At 43.5% G+C, this 15670-nt stretch overlaps 1 protein-coding gene across 2 annotated transcripts in view; it reads left to right on the top strand.

Annotated features, from left to right (window-relative positions):
• Positions 1–15670, top strand: part of rai1 (retinoic acid induced 1) — a 119537-nt gene that overhangs the window by 62764 nt on the left and 41103 nt on the right. The gene's annotated exons all lie outside the window — the stretch shown is intronic.

The following is a 15670-nucleotide window of genomic DNA, read 5'->3' as shown; positions in this document are numbered from 1 at the left end:
GCAGAGAGTAGATAGTGGGAGCTGACAGTGCGGCGCTGTCTCCATCTATCCTCATCAAACGCAGATCTGTATCCTGTCACCATATGTCTACGGATGTGCATCAGGGGAGCTGATAGTGTGCGTGTGGGAGAGGAATTCATATCAGCCAGTGCCTGAGAGAGAAATTCAGGGAGGGGGACAGATGGAAAGAAGGATGGGGAAGCAGAGGAAGGCAGAAGAGGAGAGCTCATTGGGGTTGTGGGGATTCCATCACAAGCAGAAGGGTGTTGGAAGGGTAATTGACTGGGAATGCTTAGGGTGGGGAGAATTCAGGCTGGGGGGAAACGATTTACATGGCAGTTATATGGATCAATATGAGGAGTTATTGGGAGAGGTTATAGGGATCAATATGATGAATTATAGTAAGGAATGGGTTCATTTCTTTGTAGAAGCTTTAATGGGTAAGGTTTATTGGTTGATAGGGTGGGAGAGGGCACATTGCATCATATACAGTTGTTTTCTAGTCATTGGAGAGCAGAGCCTGGCCAATGAGCTTTGGCATTTGGGTTAAGCACATGTGGGGCACCAGCTAGACATTGTATGAAGGTGTGTGGCCCTGGTATTGGTAGTTAATGTACAGGGAAATGTTGGTGGGGTTTATACTGAACAATAGGAGTGATTTATTGAAACCACATGAGGAGTTATAGGGAAAGTTATTTTATGAAGCAAAATGAGGTTTATATGGAACAGGGGGAGGAGTTATATTGAGCATGGGAGGGGCTATGGGAGGGTTTATATTCAGCAGTGGAGCGGGGTTGTGAGAGGGTTTTCATGAAATACGATGGGGAGTTACAGAAGGGTAAGAGCAGTAGCAGGAATTATAGAAGGGGTCTCATAGAGAAAGAGAAGTTGTCATGGGTGGATTTATATGTAATAGTAGGAGGAGGTTTATAAGGGTTTGTATTGAACAGGGAGAGGGAAGCAACATACATTATGGGTTTATTTTGAGCTATAATAAGGGTTTTAGGCAGAGAGGAAATAAAGTGAAATACAATGGGGGCAGACCATAACCATGTGGAACAGTACAATGGAATAGTATATAGGGGGTTATGTGGAGCCAAAATGAAGGGAAAAGCAAACTGAAGGAAAAAGCTCAATGGTATTTTGCTAATTTCCCGATCGGCCGTTCAAGAGGAATAAATCAGTTAATTAGTTAATTGTAGCCACATCACATTTCCAGGAGGAAGTGTTGGACTCAATGTACCATATTTGTGCAGTTATTTTCTTTCCATCTGCCCTAAAGCTGCGCTGTTTGGAGGGGATGTTTAATGAGGATTCCCGTGAGTGGTGGCTCTGGCGCTATAACTAGGTTGCATTTTGCTGCTCGCTGATATTTCAGTGGCTTAGTGGGAGGCACACGGGGCACTATCCCCTATAGCTCCTGTCTTGCAATGCCTGTGTGCCCTCCCTGTCTGCCATGGCGCCCCAGCGCAGTAGCGTCTGAGATAAATACGCCTATGCAAATTGACCCTATTATTATGCAAATGAGCCTCTCAGTCTGCAAATGGCACATTACCCCATTCACTGGAGCACTGCTTATCATGCAAAAAGGCTTTCATTAGAGGCGAGCGACTGGGCAGCCATATTACCTCCCAACGTACCTCCATGCAGGGGCTATAACTTAGGGTTACGCAGCCTTCTCTGTAAATGGAGGGGCTTGTGCACAAATGGAATCTGTTTAGCTGCACCTTAAGGTCCCCATACACGAGGCGATTTCACTCGTTGTGCGACGAACGATTATATCGACAAACGATCGTATGGTGATCGGGTTTCCATACGATATGCCATCCACGGGCAACGATAATTTGCGAAAGATTTCATTGTATCATTATCGTAAAATACGTACGATCGTACATCTACGTACGATCCAATGTCATGGCGGAAGCGGTATTTATTTATTTATGTTCGTTGACTTCCGCTGCTGGCAATCTTGACATGCGCAGAAAACAATCGTTCAAAGACCAATGTCTGACACTCACACCAACTGGCAGATTTTATCGTTAAACGACTAAAATTTTTAAACCATTTTGGGGACGATAATGTCGGGTCGATTAGTGGGCCGACGATCGTTCGCACACCATCAACTATACGATAACTTAACGATAGTATCGGATCGTTCGGGAATCGGTCGTTTGACAGTAAAAAATCGGCCCGTGTATGGGGGCCTTTATGCTTGTTTCCCATTTAAATCAGAGGGTGGGGATCATGGCTGAATGTGGAGTTGGGATACTGACCCAAACCCCTTTTATAGAGCATATGCCTAAGCCATTGCAGTGCTCATAGGGTATTAAAAAGCGATCATTTAACCTAATTATAATTTATATTCACTTTAATATACTCTTGGTATATATATATATATGTTGTACGTATTTAATTACAACTGTGATTACACTTAAAAGCATTTTCTGTCCGCACTTTTAATTCTGACTCTTGAAAACATGTAGCCGAGGTCAGCTTTCCTCCAACCAAAACTCCAATTCCCACAGTGACTCGCTTCCTTGTTTGCGGGTCTGTTTATCAGCTGCTTCAGTAGTCGGATGCAGCAGTGCAGAGAATATCAATGGACAGACAGATCTTTTTCCACCGGCAATTATGTACGAGGAACGTCCAAACCATCAAAAATGCCCAATGAATGCAGATTATAAAGTTGCTTAGCATGACATTTTCTTTCATTGGGCAACATTGTACTTTTACGTCTCCTTCATATATATATATACAGGTATGGGATACCTTATCTGGAAACCCGTTATCCAGAAAGCTCCAAATTACGGAAAGCCCATCTTTCATAGACTCCATTTTAATCAAATAATTCAGAATTTTAAAACTGATTTCCTTTTTCTCTGTAATAATAAAACAGTACCTGTACTTGATCCCAACTAAGATATAATTACCCCTTATTGGGGGCAGAACAGCCCTATTGGGTTTATTTAATGGTTAAATGATTCCCTTTTCTCTGTAATAATAAAACAGTACCTTGTACTTGATCCCAACTAAGATATAATTACCCCTTATTGGGGGCAGAACAGCCCTATTGGGTTTATTTCATGGTTAAATGATTCCCTTTTCTCTGTAATAATAAAACAGTACCTGTACTTGATCCCAACTAAGATATAATTACCCCTTATTGGGGGCAGAACAGCCCTATTGGGTTTATTTAATGGTTAAATGATTCCCTTTTCTCTGTAATAATAAAACAGTACCTGTACTTGATCCCAACTGAGATATAATTACCCCTTATTGGGGGCAGAACAGCCCTATTGGGTTTATTTCATGGTTAAACGATTCCCTTTTCTCTGTAATAATAAAACAGTACCTGTACTTGATCCCAACTAAGATATAATTACCCCTTATTGGGGGCAGAACAGCCCTATTGGGTTTATTTCATGGTTAAATGATTCCCTTTTCTCTGTAATAATAAAACAGTACCTGTACTTGATCCCAACGAAGATATAATTACCCCTTATTGGGGGCAGAACAGCCCTATTGGGTTTGATTAATGTTTTATTGATTTTTTAGTAGACTTAAGGTATGGAGATCCAAATTACGGAAAGACCTTCGGTCCCGAGCATTCTGGATAATGGGTCCTATACCTGTATATATTGTAATTTACTAGAGGCTTCTATTAATTTAACCCTTTCCCTGCTTTCCGACGCCCCCGATAGCGGAACCAAACCCCCCGCAGTGCTGGCGAGGATTTGTGCTTTTCAGGGCTCAAGACAAAGAGAGGAATTGGGTTTGCGGTTTCTCCCAAGCGGGAACTCACAAGATAATGGCACGAGGCAGGAGAGTGTGAGCAGGATGAGAGATGGAAAGGGATAAATAAATAAATCACGCAGCAGAAGCGGCGGCAGCGTTAGTGGGAGCTGAATCTCTAATTGCTTCTGTGTTTGGACAGAGCATCTCCTGACATCTCAGCTACTGATGTCTGTTCAATGAGGTAATCACCGCCTGTCAGTCTCTGGGACTCGGCGTCTGCCCACCTCTCCTCGGTGACAAAGCATCATCCTCCTCTCTCTCCAGATGTTACCCCCCCCTCCCTTCTCGCCACCCCGGCGGGGATACTGCTAATTGCTTATGCAAATCAGGTACAGGAAGGGTGTGCATAATTAGGATTATTAGGTCGGCCTCCGCTGTGCTGACACTTATTTGGACGCTACTGAAAGGTAGATGGAGTTGGTGAGGCTGCTTCATGTGAAAATCCTTGCTGCCTTCTTAAGGTCCAGTCTCATCTCCTGAAATATAAACCCGCCAAAATGAAGATATTCTTTATAAGGTAGTACCTTTTTTTTATTTATTTTATTTCCCTTTTGGTGCTTGTAAGTACAATTAGGTATTACCTGCAGAGCATTCCGCACAGAGAAAGATATTGCTTACAGAGCAGGGCTACTTTAAGGTACCAGGGGGCCCTGGAAAAAATGTTATGGTGGGCCCCGTCAACAAGAATTTTGTGATAGAATAACCCCCAAGGATGTGAAGTTCAATATAGTAAAGCAGGCAGTGAAGAAATGGCCTGCACTTACTGAAGCAGACATGAAAAATTATAAAAAATTATAAATGATAATAAAAATAACCATGTAGAGCTCTTCCAGTTGATTAAAATTGAGGGCTGCCATCTCTGCAGGGTGCTTCTGCCAAAGGTTATCCCAGATGAAAGGTGTGCCAGTGGGCCCCCTATCCTTGTGAGCCTTGGGAAAATGTCAATTTTGCCTAGAGAAATACTACCTATAGAGTATTCGGCAGAGAGAGATATTACCTACAGAGTATTCGGCAGAGAGAGATATTACCTACAGAGTATTCAGCAGAGAGAGATATTACCTACAGAGTATTCGGCAGAGAGAGATATTACCTACAGAGTATTCAGCAGAGAGAGACATTACCTACAGAGTATTCGGCAGAGAGAGATATTATCTACAGAGTATTCGGCAGAGAGAGATATTACCTACAGAGTATTCTGCAGAGAGCGATATTACCTACGGAGTATTCTGCAGAGGGAGGTATTACCTACAGAGTATTCTGCAGAGGGAGGTATTACCTACAGAGTATTCGGCAGAGAGAGATATTACCTACAGAGTATTCGGCAGAGAGAAATATTACCTACAGAGTATTCTGCAGAGAGAGATATTACCTACAGAGTATTCGGCAGAGAGAGATATTACCTGCAGAATATTCGGCAGAGAGAGATATTACCTACAGAGTATTCTGCAGAGAGAAACATTACCTACAGAGTATTCTGCAGAGAGAAATATTACCTACAGAGTATTCAGCAGAGAGAGATATTACCTACAGAGTATTTCGCAGAGAGCAATATTACCTACAGAGTATTCGGCAGAGGGAGGTATTACCTACAGAGTATTTCGCAGAGAGCGATATTACCTACAGAGTATTCGGCAGAGGGAGGTATTACCTACAGAGTATTCGGCAGAGAGAAATATTACCTACAGAGTATTCTGCAGAGAGAGATATTACCTACAGAGAGAGATATTACCTACAGAGTATTCTGCAGAGAGAAATATTACCTACAGAGTATTCTGCAGAGAGAGATATTACCTACAGAGTATTCTACAGAGAGAGATATTACCTGCAGAGTATTATGCAGAGGGAGAAATTACCTACAGTGTATTCGGCAGAGAGAGATATTACCTACAGAGTATTCTACAGAGAGAGATATTACCTGCAGAGTATTATGCAGAGGGAGAAATTACCTACAGTGTATTCGGCAGAGAGAGATATTACCTACAGAGTATTCTGGAGAGAGAGATATTACCTACAGAGTATTAGGCAGAGAGAGATATTACCTACAGAGTATTCTACAGAGAGAGATATTACCTGCAGAGTATTATGCAGAGGGAGAAATTACCTACAGTGTATTCGGCAGAGAGAGATATTACCTACAGAGTATTCTGGAGAGAGAGATATTACCTACAGAGTATTCTGGAGAGAGAGATATTACCTACAGAGTATTCTGCAGAGAGAGATATTACCTACAGAGTATTCGGCAGAGAGAGATATTACCTACAGAGTATTCTGCAGAGAGAAATATTACCTACAGAGTATTCTGCAGAGAGAGATATTACCTACAGAGTATTCGGCAGAGAGAGATATTACCTACAGAGTATTCTGCAGAGAGAAATATTACCTACAGAGTATTCAGCAGAGAGAGATATTACCTACAGAGTATTCGGCAGAGAGAGATATTACCTACAGAGTATTCTGCAGAGAGAAATATTACCTACAGAGTATTCAGCAGAGAGAGATATTACCTACAGAGTATTCGGCAGAGAGAGATATTACCTACAGAGTATTCTGCAGAGAGAAATATTACCTACAGAGTATTCAGCAGAGAGAGATATTACCTACAGAGTATTCGGCAGAGAGAGATATTACCTACAGAGTATTCTGCAGAGAGAAATATTACCTACAGAGTATTCTGCAGAGAGAGATATTACCTACAGAGTATTCTACAGAGAGAGATATTACCTGCAGAGTATTATGCAGAGGGAGAAATTACCTACAGTGTATTCGGCAGAGAGAGATATTACCTACAGAGTATTCTGGAGAGAGAGATGTTGCCTACAGAGTATTCTGCAGAGAGAGATATTACCTTCAGAATATTCTGCTTAGTATTACCTGCAGAGTATTCTGGAGAGAGATATATTACCTGCTGAGTATTTCACAGAGGGAGATATTACCTAAAGAGTATTCTGGAGAGAGGGATATTACCTGCAGATTATTTAACAGACAGAGATATTACCTACAGAGTATTCTGCAGAGAGAGTTATTACCTGCAGAGTATTATGCAGAGGGAGACATTACCTACAGTGTATTCGGCAGAGAGAGATATTACCTACAGAGTATTCTGGAGAGAGGGATATTACCTACAGAGTATTCTGCAGAGAGAGATATTACCTACAGAGTATTCTGCATAGTATTACATGCAGAGTATTCTGGAGAGAGAGATATTACCTGCTGAGTATTTCACAGAGGGAGATATTACCTACAGAGTATTTCGCAGAGAGAGATATTACCTACAGAGTATTCTGCATAGTATTACATGCAGAGTATTCTGGAGAGAGAGATATTACCTGCTGAGTATTTCACAGAGGGAGGTATTACCTACAGAGTATTTCGCAGAGAGAGATATTACCTACAGAGTATTTCGCAGAGAGAGATATTACCTATAGAGTATTCTGGAGAGAGGGATATTACCTACAGAGTATTCTGCAGAGAGAGATATTACCTACAGAGTATTCTGCAGAGAGAGATATTACCTACAGAGTATTCGGCAGAGGGAGATATTACCTACAGAGTATTCGGCAGAGGGAGGTATTACCTACAGAGTATTCGGCAGAGAGAGATATTACCTACAGAGTATTCTGCAGAGAGAGATATTACCTACAGAGTATTCTGCAGAGAGAGATATTATCTACAGAGTATTCTGCAGAGAGAGATATTACCTACAGAGTATTCTGTAGAGAGAGATATTACCTACAGAGTATTCTGCATAGTATTACCTGCAGAATATTCTGGAGAGAGAGATATTACCTGCAGAGTATTCTGGAGAGAGGGATATTACCTGCAGAGTATTCTGGAGAGAGGGATATTACCTACAGAGTATTCTGCATAGTATTACCTGCAGAATATTCTGGAGAGAGGGATATTACCTACAGAGTATTCTGCATAGTATTACCTGCAGAATATTCTGGAGAGAGGGATATTACCTGCAGAGTATTCTGGAGAGAGGGATATTACCTACAGAGTATTCTGCAGAGAGAGATGTTACCTACAGAGTATTCTGCAGAGAGAGATATTACCTGCAGAATATTCGGCAGAGAGAGGTATTACCTACATAGTATTCTGCAGAGAGAGATATTACCTACAGAGTATTCTGCAGAGAGAGATATTATCTACAGAGTATTCTGCAGAGAGAGGTATTATCTACAGAGTATTCTGCAGAGAGAGGTATTACCTACATTATATTCTGTGGAATGAGGTATTACCTAGAGTTGTACAGATGCTCCTACATAGTATTCCTCAGAAAGATATTACCTACCTATATATTACTTATAGAGAATTCCTGCGGAACTATATATTACCCACAGAGTTGCACTAATGCTCTTGCTGAGTATTCTATTGAGAGAGATATTACCCACAGTGTTGCGCTGATGCTGGAGAGACAGAGAGGTATTACCTACAATATATTCTGCACTAAGATGTATTACCTACAGAGATGAACTGATGCACGTGCAGAGTATTCATCAGAGAGAGAGCTGTTACATACCGGCATTTCATCCTGCACCCCCTGCGGTGGGTAACACAGCCCCAAATAGTGTTGTACTCACTGAAGAGGCAAATGTAGGTGGAACAGAACTTGATGCATGGAGAGATCCATCGCAGGGGACACGGGAAGAAACACCTGTGTGTAAGAGCTTTTAAATGGGCATTGAACGCAAGTTCAGTGAATAGGGCTTGTACTGAACATGCTTTTGCCTAGAGTTTTAATCACAAAACGTCTATGGTTTTTGTTTTTTCTTCAGCTAAACAGGGAAATTGAAGATACTCCATGTTTGTTCCCTGCGAGGTAGACAATTAGATTACCTCAGCACAGATAAACAGAAGTCCATTAAGAAGGGGGATTATCTGTGCTATGGTAATGTCATTTTCTTGTAGGTTGTTTATACGTGGCCATACATGTTAAGATCCGCTCGCTCGCGGATCTTCTCCCGATATCCCCACCTATGGGTGGGCGATATTGGGAAAATGTAGGCTAATTCGATCCTTTGGCCTGGGGCCAAATGATCGAATTATAACGGCAACAATGGGCACAGTTGGTTCGGGGACCACATCAACAAGCCAATGCGGTCCCCGATCCGACTTAAGGTCCCCATACACGGTAAGATCCCTGGGCCCTGGGGCCAAGCGACCGGATTATGTAGGCGGCAATGGGGCAGTCGGTTCGGGGACCGCATCAACGAGCCGATGCGGCCCCCGATCCGACTGAATCTTTTAACCTGGCCGATCGATATCTGGCCAATTTCAGGCCAGATATCGGTCAGCCAGCCCGATCGTTTCTGCCCCTACACGGGCAGATAATTGGTCCAAGGGACCAATATCGGCAGCTTCTATCGGCCCATGTATGGGGGCCTTAAATCTTTTAACCTGCCTGATCGATATCTGCCCAATTTCAGGCCAGATATCGGTCGGGCATGCCCACCGTTCCTGTCCCTACACAGGCCAATAAGCTGCCAAATCGGTCCAAGGGACCAATATCGGCAGCTACAATCGGCACATGTATGGGGACCTTATGAGGTAATGCTACAGAGAAACATTTATGCTTTGTGGATCCAGCCCCCAGTTGATGTCAGTGCACAAAACTGTAAAACTTTTATTCCAGAGTTGTAATGCATAGCAAACAATCAGTTCTGGCTAGTCAGTTGCAGGACCACTGTTTCTACCCTGGAATTAAATGAGTTACAAACTCTCCTGAGGGGTTAAAATTTGTAGTGGCCCTTAGGGCAATCTTTTGCACCTTCCTGTGCCCAACTTGTTCCTTGTGTGCCTAACAGCAACTCATTATGGGAAATAAGCCATAATCTGGCTTCCTGCTGACTGCCTGCAGCTCATTATACTATATATCCTTGTAGCTTAGTGTCTGTGGTGAACAGCCTTGCCCCCATATGTAATAAAAGGGACAAAGGCCCAAGTAACCCATAGCAACTATTGAAATTTTTTTATTTTTTATTACTTGTGTTTTTTTTTCCTTCAGTTTTGAATTTCAGAAGCTTTCTGGTTGCTAGGGTCCAAATTACCTTAGTGACCAGGGAGTGGTTTGAATGAGAGACTGATATATTTATAGGAGAGGTCCTAAACACAAAGATAAGTTTAAAAAAAAGAAATAATAATGGAATTGTAGGCTTACAGAGTATTTGTTGTTTGGCTGCTGGGGTCAGTGACCCCATTTAAAAGTTGGAAAGAGAAGAAGAAGGGATATCATTCAAAAACTATAAAAAATAAATCATAAAGAGCAATTGAAAAGTTGCTTAGAACTGGCTATTCTATAACATACTAAATGTAAAACTTGCTATGGGATAGACCAGTAAATGCTATCTGCTGATTGGCTCTGTAGCAAACTGCACCTTTTATAACATAACCCCCTAATATGAGTGACCACCAAGTAGTCATATTGGGGCAGTGCAGCCCCTCCACAAATAGGCAAACATTTAATTCCTGTTTAATGAGCATGAATGGGCAGCATTTGGAATCCATTAAAGTAAATTCAATGTAGGAGGGATGAACACAGGTCATTTTCATTGGTGCTGGAAGACCCAGTCTTCTGTTTAAATTCACCATATGATAGAACTAAACGCATGAACACAAAACTTGCCTTGATATTAGAAAAATAATAAACTCCTTGCTACAGGGCCCACTCACTTACCCATCATTCTGTTTTAATGAGTCTGGGGGCCTAGTGAAAGCAGTGAAATCAAAACACAAGTAAATACTTCCCCTTTGTTCTGTGTGAATGTGCCACATATAAATAAGTCAATAATAAATAAATGAAAGGCAACACAAGGTATTTGAGAAGCATACGTCTCACCTTGAGTAAAGAAAGGGAAAGAAAATGATTGTATTTATTTACAGGCCTCTAGGCTCTAGAGGTTAGACTCTATCTGGTTAATAGGGCCCCCACTTTTCCTAGCAACCAGGTATTGGCTTAAAAAAATAATACAAATCTAGCCCTTGAATTAATTTTGTTTTGGGATTGCTGTCCATTTCTAGTTAAAGCCTTTAATTAAAAGTCTTCTTTGTGCCCCCCCCTCCCTCCTGATTCTGCCAGTCATTGGCAATATGGAATTTTCTCAGCAATAATTGGGAGGGGGCCCCAGCTGTCCCATTGTTTGGAGGTGACAAGGCCTATCTTTTGCCTTGGCAGCCGGCCAGCACATCCCCATAACGTCAGCAGCTGGCGTGAGATGGATTCTCAAGTCTCTATAGAGGTCAAACAGGACCACTTGCAAGGTCAGCAGGATCCGTGTTTAAAGGCACAGTCCTGCTTGTTCCCTTCACACACACAATAAAGCCAATGTTCTACCCCTGCATGGCACCTGACAGGCAAGATGGCACTAAATTGATTGGTTATTGATTGCTTTATATGTTATTCTGTATGTCCAATGTATGAAACCCACTTATTGTACAGCGCTGTGGAATATGTTGGCGCTTTATAAATAAACGTTAATAATAATAATAAGGGGTAATTATATCTTAGTTGGGATCAAGTACAGGTACTGTTTTATTATTACAGAGAAAAGGGAATCATTTAACCATTAAATAAACCCAATAGGGCTGTTCTGCCCCCAATAAGGGGTAATGATATCTTAGTTGGGATCAAGTACAGGTACTGTTTTATTATTACAGAGAAAAGGGAATCATTTAACCATGAAATAAACCCAATAGGGCTGTTCTGCCCCCAATAAGGGGTAATTATATCTTAGTTGGGATCAAGTGCAGGTACTGTTTTATTATTACAGAGAAAAGGGAATCATTTAACCATTAAATAAACCCAATAGGACTGTTCTGCCCCCAATAAGGGGTAATTATATCTTAGTTGGGATCAAGTACAGGTACTGTTTTATTATTACATAGAAAAAGGAAATAATTTTAACAAATTAGAATTATTTGCTTATAATGGAGTCTAAGGGAGACGGGCATTCTGTAACTCGGAACCTTCTGGATAATGGGTTTCCGGGTAAAGGATCCTATACTTGTACTGGGAGTTGTATGCCAGCAAGAACTGAGAGGCCGTTCATTAGGCAAAGCTAATATGAAGTGTTATTTCTGCCAGCTTGCTATAATGTCACCATTTTGTACCCCTCAAAGGCTGTTTCTTTTTCAGTTCAGTTGACCCGGCCTAAGTGATATGCGTGCTGAGGGTGGGTGGAAAGGGAAGAAGATGGCTGCTGGAATTAGTGTCGTACATGAATTGCAAATCCTATCACTTTAATAGAATTCAGAAGGCAAGTAATGACCCCCTCCTTATGTCACAGAGGGGCCTGCGGTTAAAATCACAGGCCAAACAAGGAGAAAACAGAGCAGGACACCTCAGGCATCGCTAGCGGGGAAAGGGATTTTTTCTCTTTGGTTCCCAGATGGCCGGCCGCATGTGTGGCAATCACGTTTCTAACATTGGTGACAAGTTGCCGTGGTTACCTCATGTCCTCAGCACTGTGACTTTCACTTCCTGTGTATTGTGTTTGCACATCTCCATGAGGGGGATTAGTGTGTTTGCTGGTTTTGGAGAGATTGGGCTTTGCCGCAGCAATATGTTCCACAGCTAGTACCCTAGTATAATGGGGGAGTGGGGTGTAAGAATTGTAGGCCCAAGGCCAAGCCTGGCTTTTATTTAGAGCGTCTGGGTTCATTCTGTCACTCCTGTTCCTTTCATGGACTCACAGACTGAGATTTAAAATAGGCTCTGGCACAGAGGTCAAAACAGCCCCCCCATGTGTCCAATAAATAGTGACTGTGTATGGCATTTTACAGCAACTCCTCTAAAGATTACTCCAGGCCTGGACTAATCCAGTACCTCTCCTTTTGTGTGGCGCATGTATACCTGCAGGGTCGGGCTGGGGCCCCAAGGGCCCGCAAAGCCCCCCTAACCCCCCTGCAGGGTCCCCCATCTAATGTCTTCCCCTGAGCGTGCATAAGTTTAACGTGTCAGGGGAGGCATGGTCGGCCGGGGGAGCACCAGCAAGGGTTGGATCTGGGCCGACGGGGCCCACTGGGTTTTATCCTGGTGTCCCAGTCCGACCCTGTATACATAACTATGCCGACTGCATGCATATAGTGCCTGTTTCCGAACAGGGCGGATAGTGGCGTTACCCCAGGTGCATATACTCTAGGGGTCACGGCTGTCATGTTCCAGCCAGCCTAGGGCCACACTCAGTGTGTGCGTAGCGCAGTCTGTTCCCCATGTCGCTCATCCTGCCGGGATCATGCAGCACTGGATGAGAGGGGAAGCTGTAATGCAATCAGCAGCTATGCTCAGACACGAGGATGTGCCTTTTCATCCTTTTATAAGAGATCCTAATCTAATTCCATAGCAACACTGATCCTGCCCGCCGCTCCATCAGAGAAAAGCAACCCCCCCCCCCCCCCATATGCACACCCACACTTTGGGCCTTGCCAGGGGTGCACTTCCCAGCAGCATTGGGGATGGCATTCAGTTGCTAGGAGGCTTGCAGCCTGTGTGAGTGGACCTTTGCCAGAAGATAAGTGGTTTAAGGCGTCCCTGGAAGGGTGAATGCTAAAAGGAGACTGGCTGACTCCTCGCTCCGTGCTGTTAGCAGTGGAGCTTATATATCACTACAGTAAAATATAAGCTGAATGCGCTCTCAACAGGGAGGTCTTTGGGGGACAGCCAGACAGGGGATTAGCCTTGGACTGTTTTCCCCACTTCTGTTTTAACATTTATTATAACGTTGATTACTTTACTGGTGATATTTTTCACAGTGGGGGTCTGGTGAATGTTCCCCTGGTCAAAGGCTTCCGTGATTGTTTGAGTCCCTCAGTACCTTGGGCCCCTCAACCCCTTAGCATGTCCTTATACAGTAAGGGGCATTCTTACACAGTGGGGACATTGCTCTACAGTGAGGCATGTCCTTATACAGTGAGGGGCATCCTTATACAATGGGGGCATTGTTCTACAGTGAGGCATGTCCTTATACAGTGAGGGGCATCCTTATACAATGGGGGCATTGTTCTACAGTGAGGCATGTCCTTATACAGTGAGGGGCATCCTTACACAGTGGGGACATTGCTCTACAGTGAGGCATGTCCTTATACAGTGGGGAGCATCCTTATACAATGGGGGGCATTGTTCTACAGTGAGGCATGTCCTTATACAGTGAGGGGCATCCTTATACAATGGGGGCATTGTTCTACAGTGAGGCATGTCCTTATACAGTGAGGGGCATCATTATACAGTGGGGGCATTGTTCTACAGTGAGGCATGTCCTTGTACAGTGGGGAGCATCCTTATACAGTGAGGGGAATTGTTCTACAATGAGGCATGTCCTTGTACAGTGGGGAGCATCCTTATACAGTGAGGGGAATTGTTCTACAATGAGGCATGTCCTTATACAGTGAGGGGCATCCTTATACAGTGAGGGATATTGTTCTACAGGAGGCGTGTCCTTATACAGTGCGGGACATTGTTCTACAGGAGGCGTGTCTTATACAGTGAGGGGCATCCTTATACAGTGAGGGACATTGTTCTACAGGAGGCGTGTCTTATACAGTGAGGGGCATCCTTATACAGTGAGGGACATTGTTCTACAAGAGGCATGTCCTTATACAGTGAGGGGCATCCTTATACAGTGAGGGATATTGTTCTACAGGAGGCGTGTCCTTATACAGTGAGGGGCATCCTTATACAGTGAGGGACATTGTTCTACAGGAGGCATGTCCTTATACAGTGAGGGGCATCCTTATACAGTGAGGGACATTGTTCTACAGTGAGGCATGTCCTTATACAGTGAGGGGCATCCTTATACAGTGAGGGACATTGTTAGCAGTGGTCTTCAAACCATGAGGCTGGGGGGAGGGACTCAGAGCCTTGGTTAGAGGGGCTCTATCTGAAGGATTTGGGTTTAATCCCTATGAATGAGACATTGTATTACAGTCAGTGGGGCCATTATTACTATTTAATGAATATTGTAAGAGTGTGGCATCTTATCTCTTATACAATGTGGAAAATCCCTCAACAGTAAGGGGCATTGTTACAAGAAGGCAGGTGCTTATACAGTTTGGGAGTGTCCTTATACCTTAAGGGACATAATTAGAGTGAGGTACATCCTCTGTGATGGGTACCCTAATACAGTAAGGGACTTTGTTCTATAGTGAGGCATATGCTTATCTTCAGTAATCATGGGGCCCTATACTAGTTAGCAGGGCCTTCTCCTCTAGCCCATTGGCCCCCAGGGCAGCAGGCTCTGCTATCCAGTAGAGTGGGCCTCAGTAAACAAAGAATGCCCATGCTTGCATGGTAATGCCCCTGATCTGCCTGGACATGGCTATTATGCAAAATCCCTACCCTTGATCCAACTCCACCCACTCATCAACAAGCTCCACCCCCCTTTGAAGCCCATGGATCTCACTTACATTTTTTGAGGCCCTACTGAAGTACCATCCCGCTTACAGTGAGGGGCACCTTTATACAGTACAATGTACCTTATATAGTGAGATACATTCTACATGTGGACTTCCATTGTATTGTACACAGCAGGTCTGCATTGGGACCCAAAATAGGCCCTGGCATTTGAAGAACACAGAGGCCCAAACAGCCAGGGGCGCTGCTACAATGAGGCAAGTTGAAAAAGTCGCCTCAGGCGGAAGCACCCGGCAAGTTACTAAGGGCAGAAAAAGTTGTTCCTGGTAACTTAAAGAGTCGAAATTCCTATTTAAACATTCTAGTGCTACTGCGCTATCTGCACTAGCAATGCATCTCACCTCACCCCCCTTCGACGTGACAAAGCCAAGTGCTTGGCGAGCGAGGGGGGTGGCATCAACTTGGCCGCCTTGGGCAGCTAGGACCCCTGAGGTGGCGCTGCAAACAGCCCCCATCAGCTCACTTAAT

This window comes from Xenopus tropicalis, chromosome 9 (genome assembly GCF_000004195.4).
Source record: "Xenopus tropicalis strain Nigerian chromosome 9, UCB_Xtro_10.0, whole genome shotgun sequence".
In the NCBI taxonomy this organism is placed as follows: Eukaryota; Metazoa; Chordata; class Amphibia; order Anura; family Pipidae; genus Xenopus; species Xenopus tropicalis.
The sequence above is the reverse complement of the archived record's forward strand: the minus strand, read 5'-3'. Positions and strand labels throughout refer to the sequence as shown.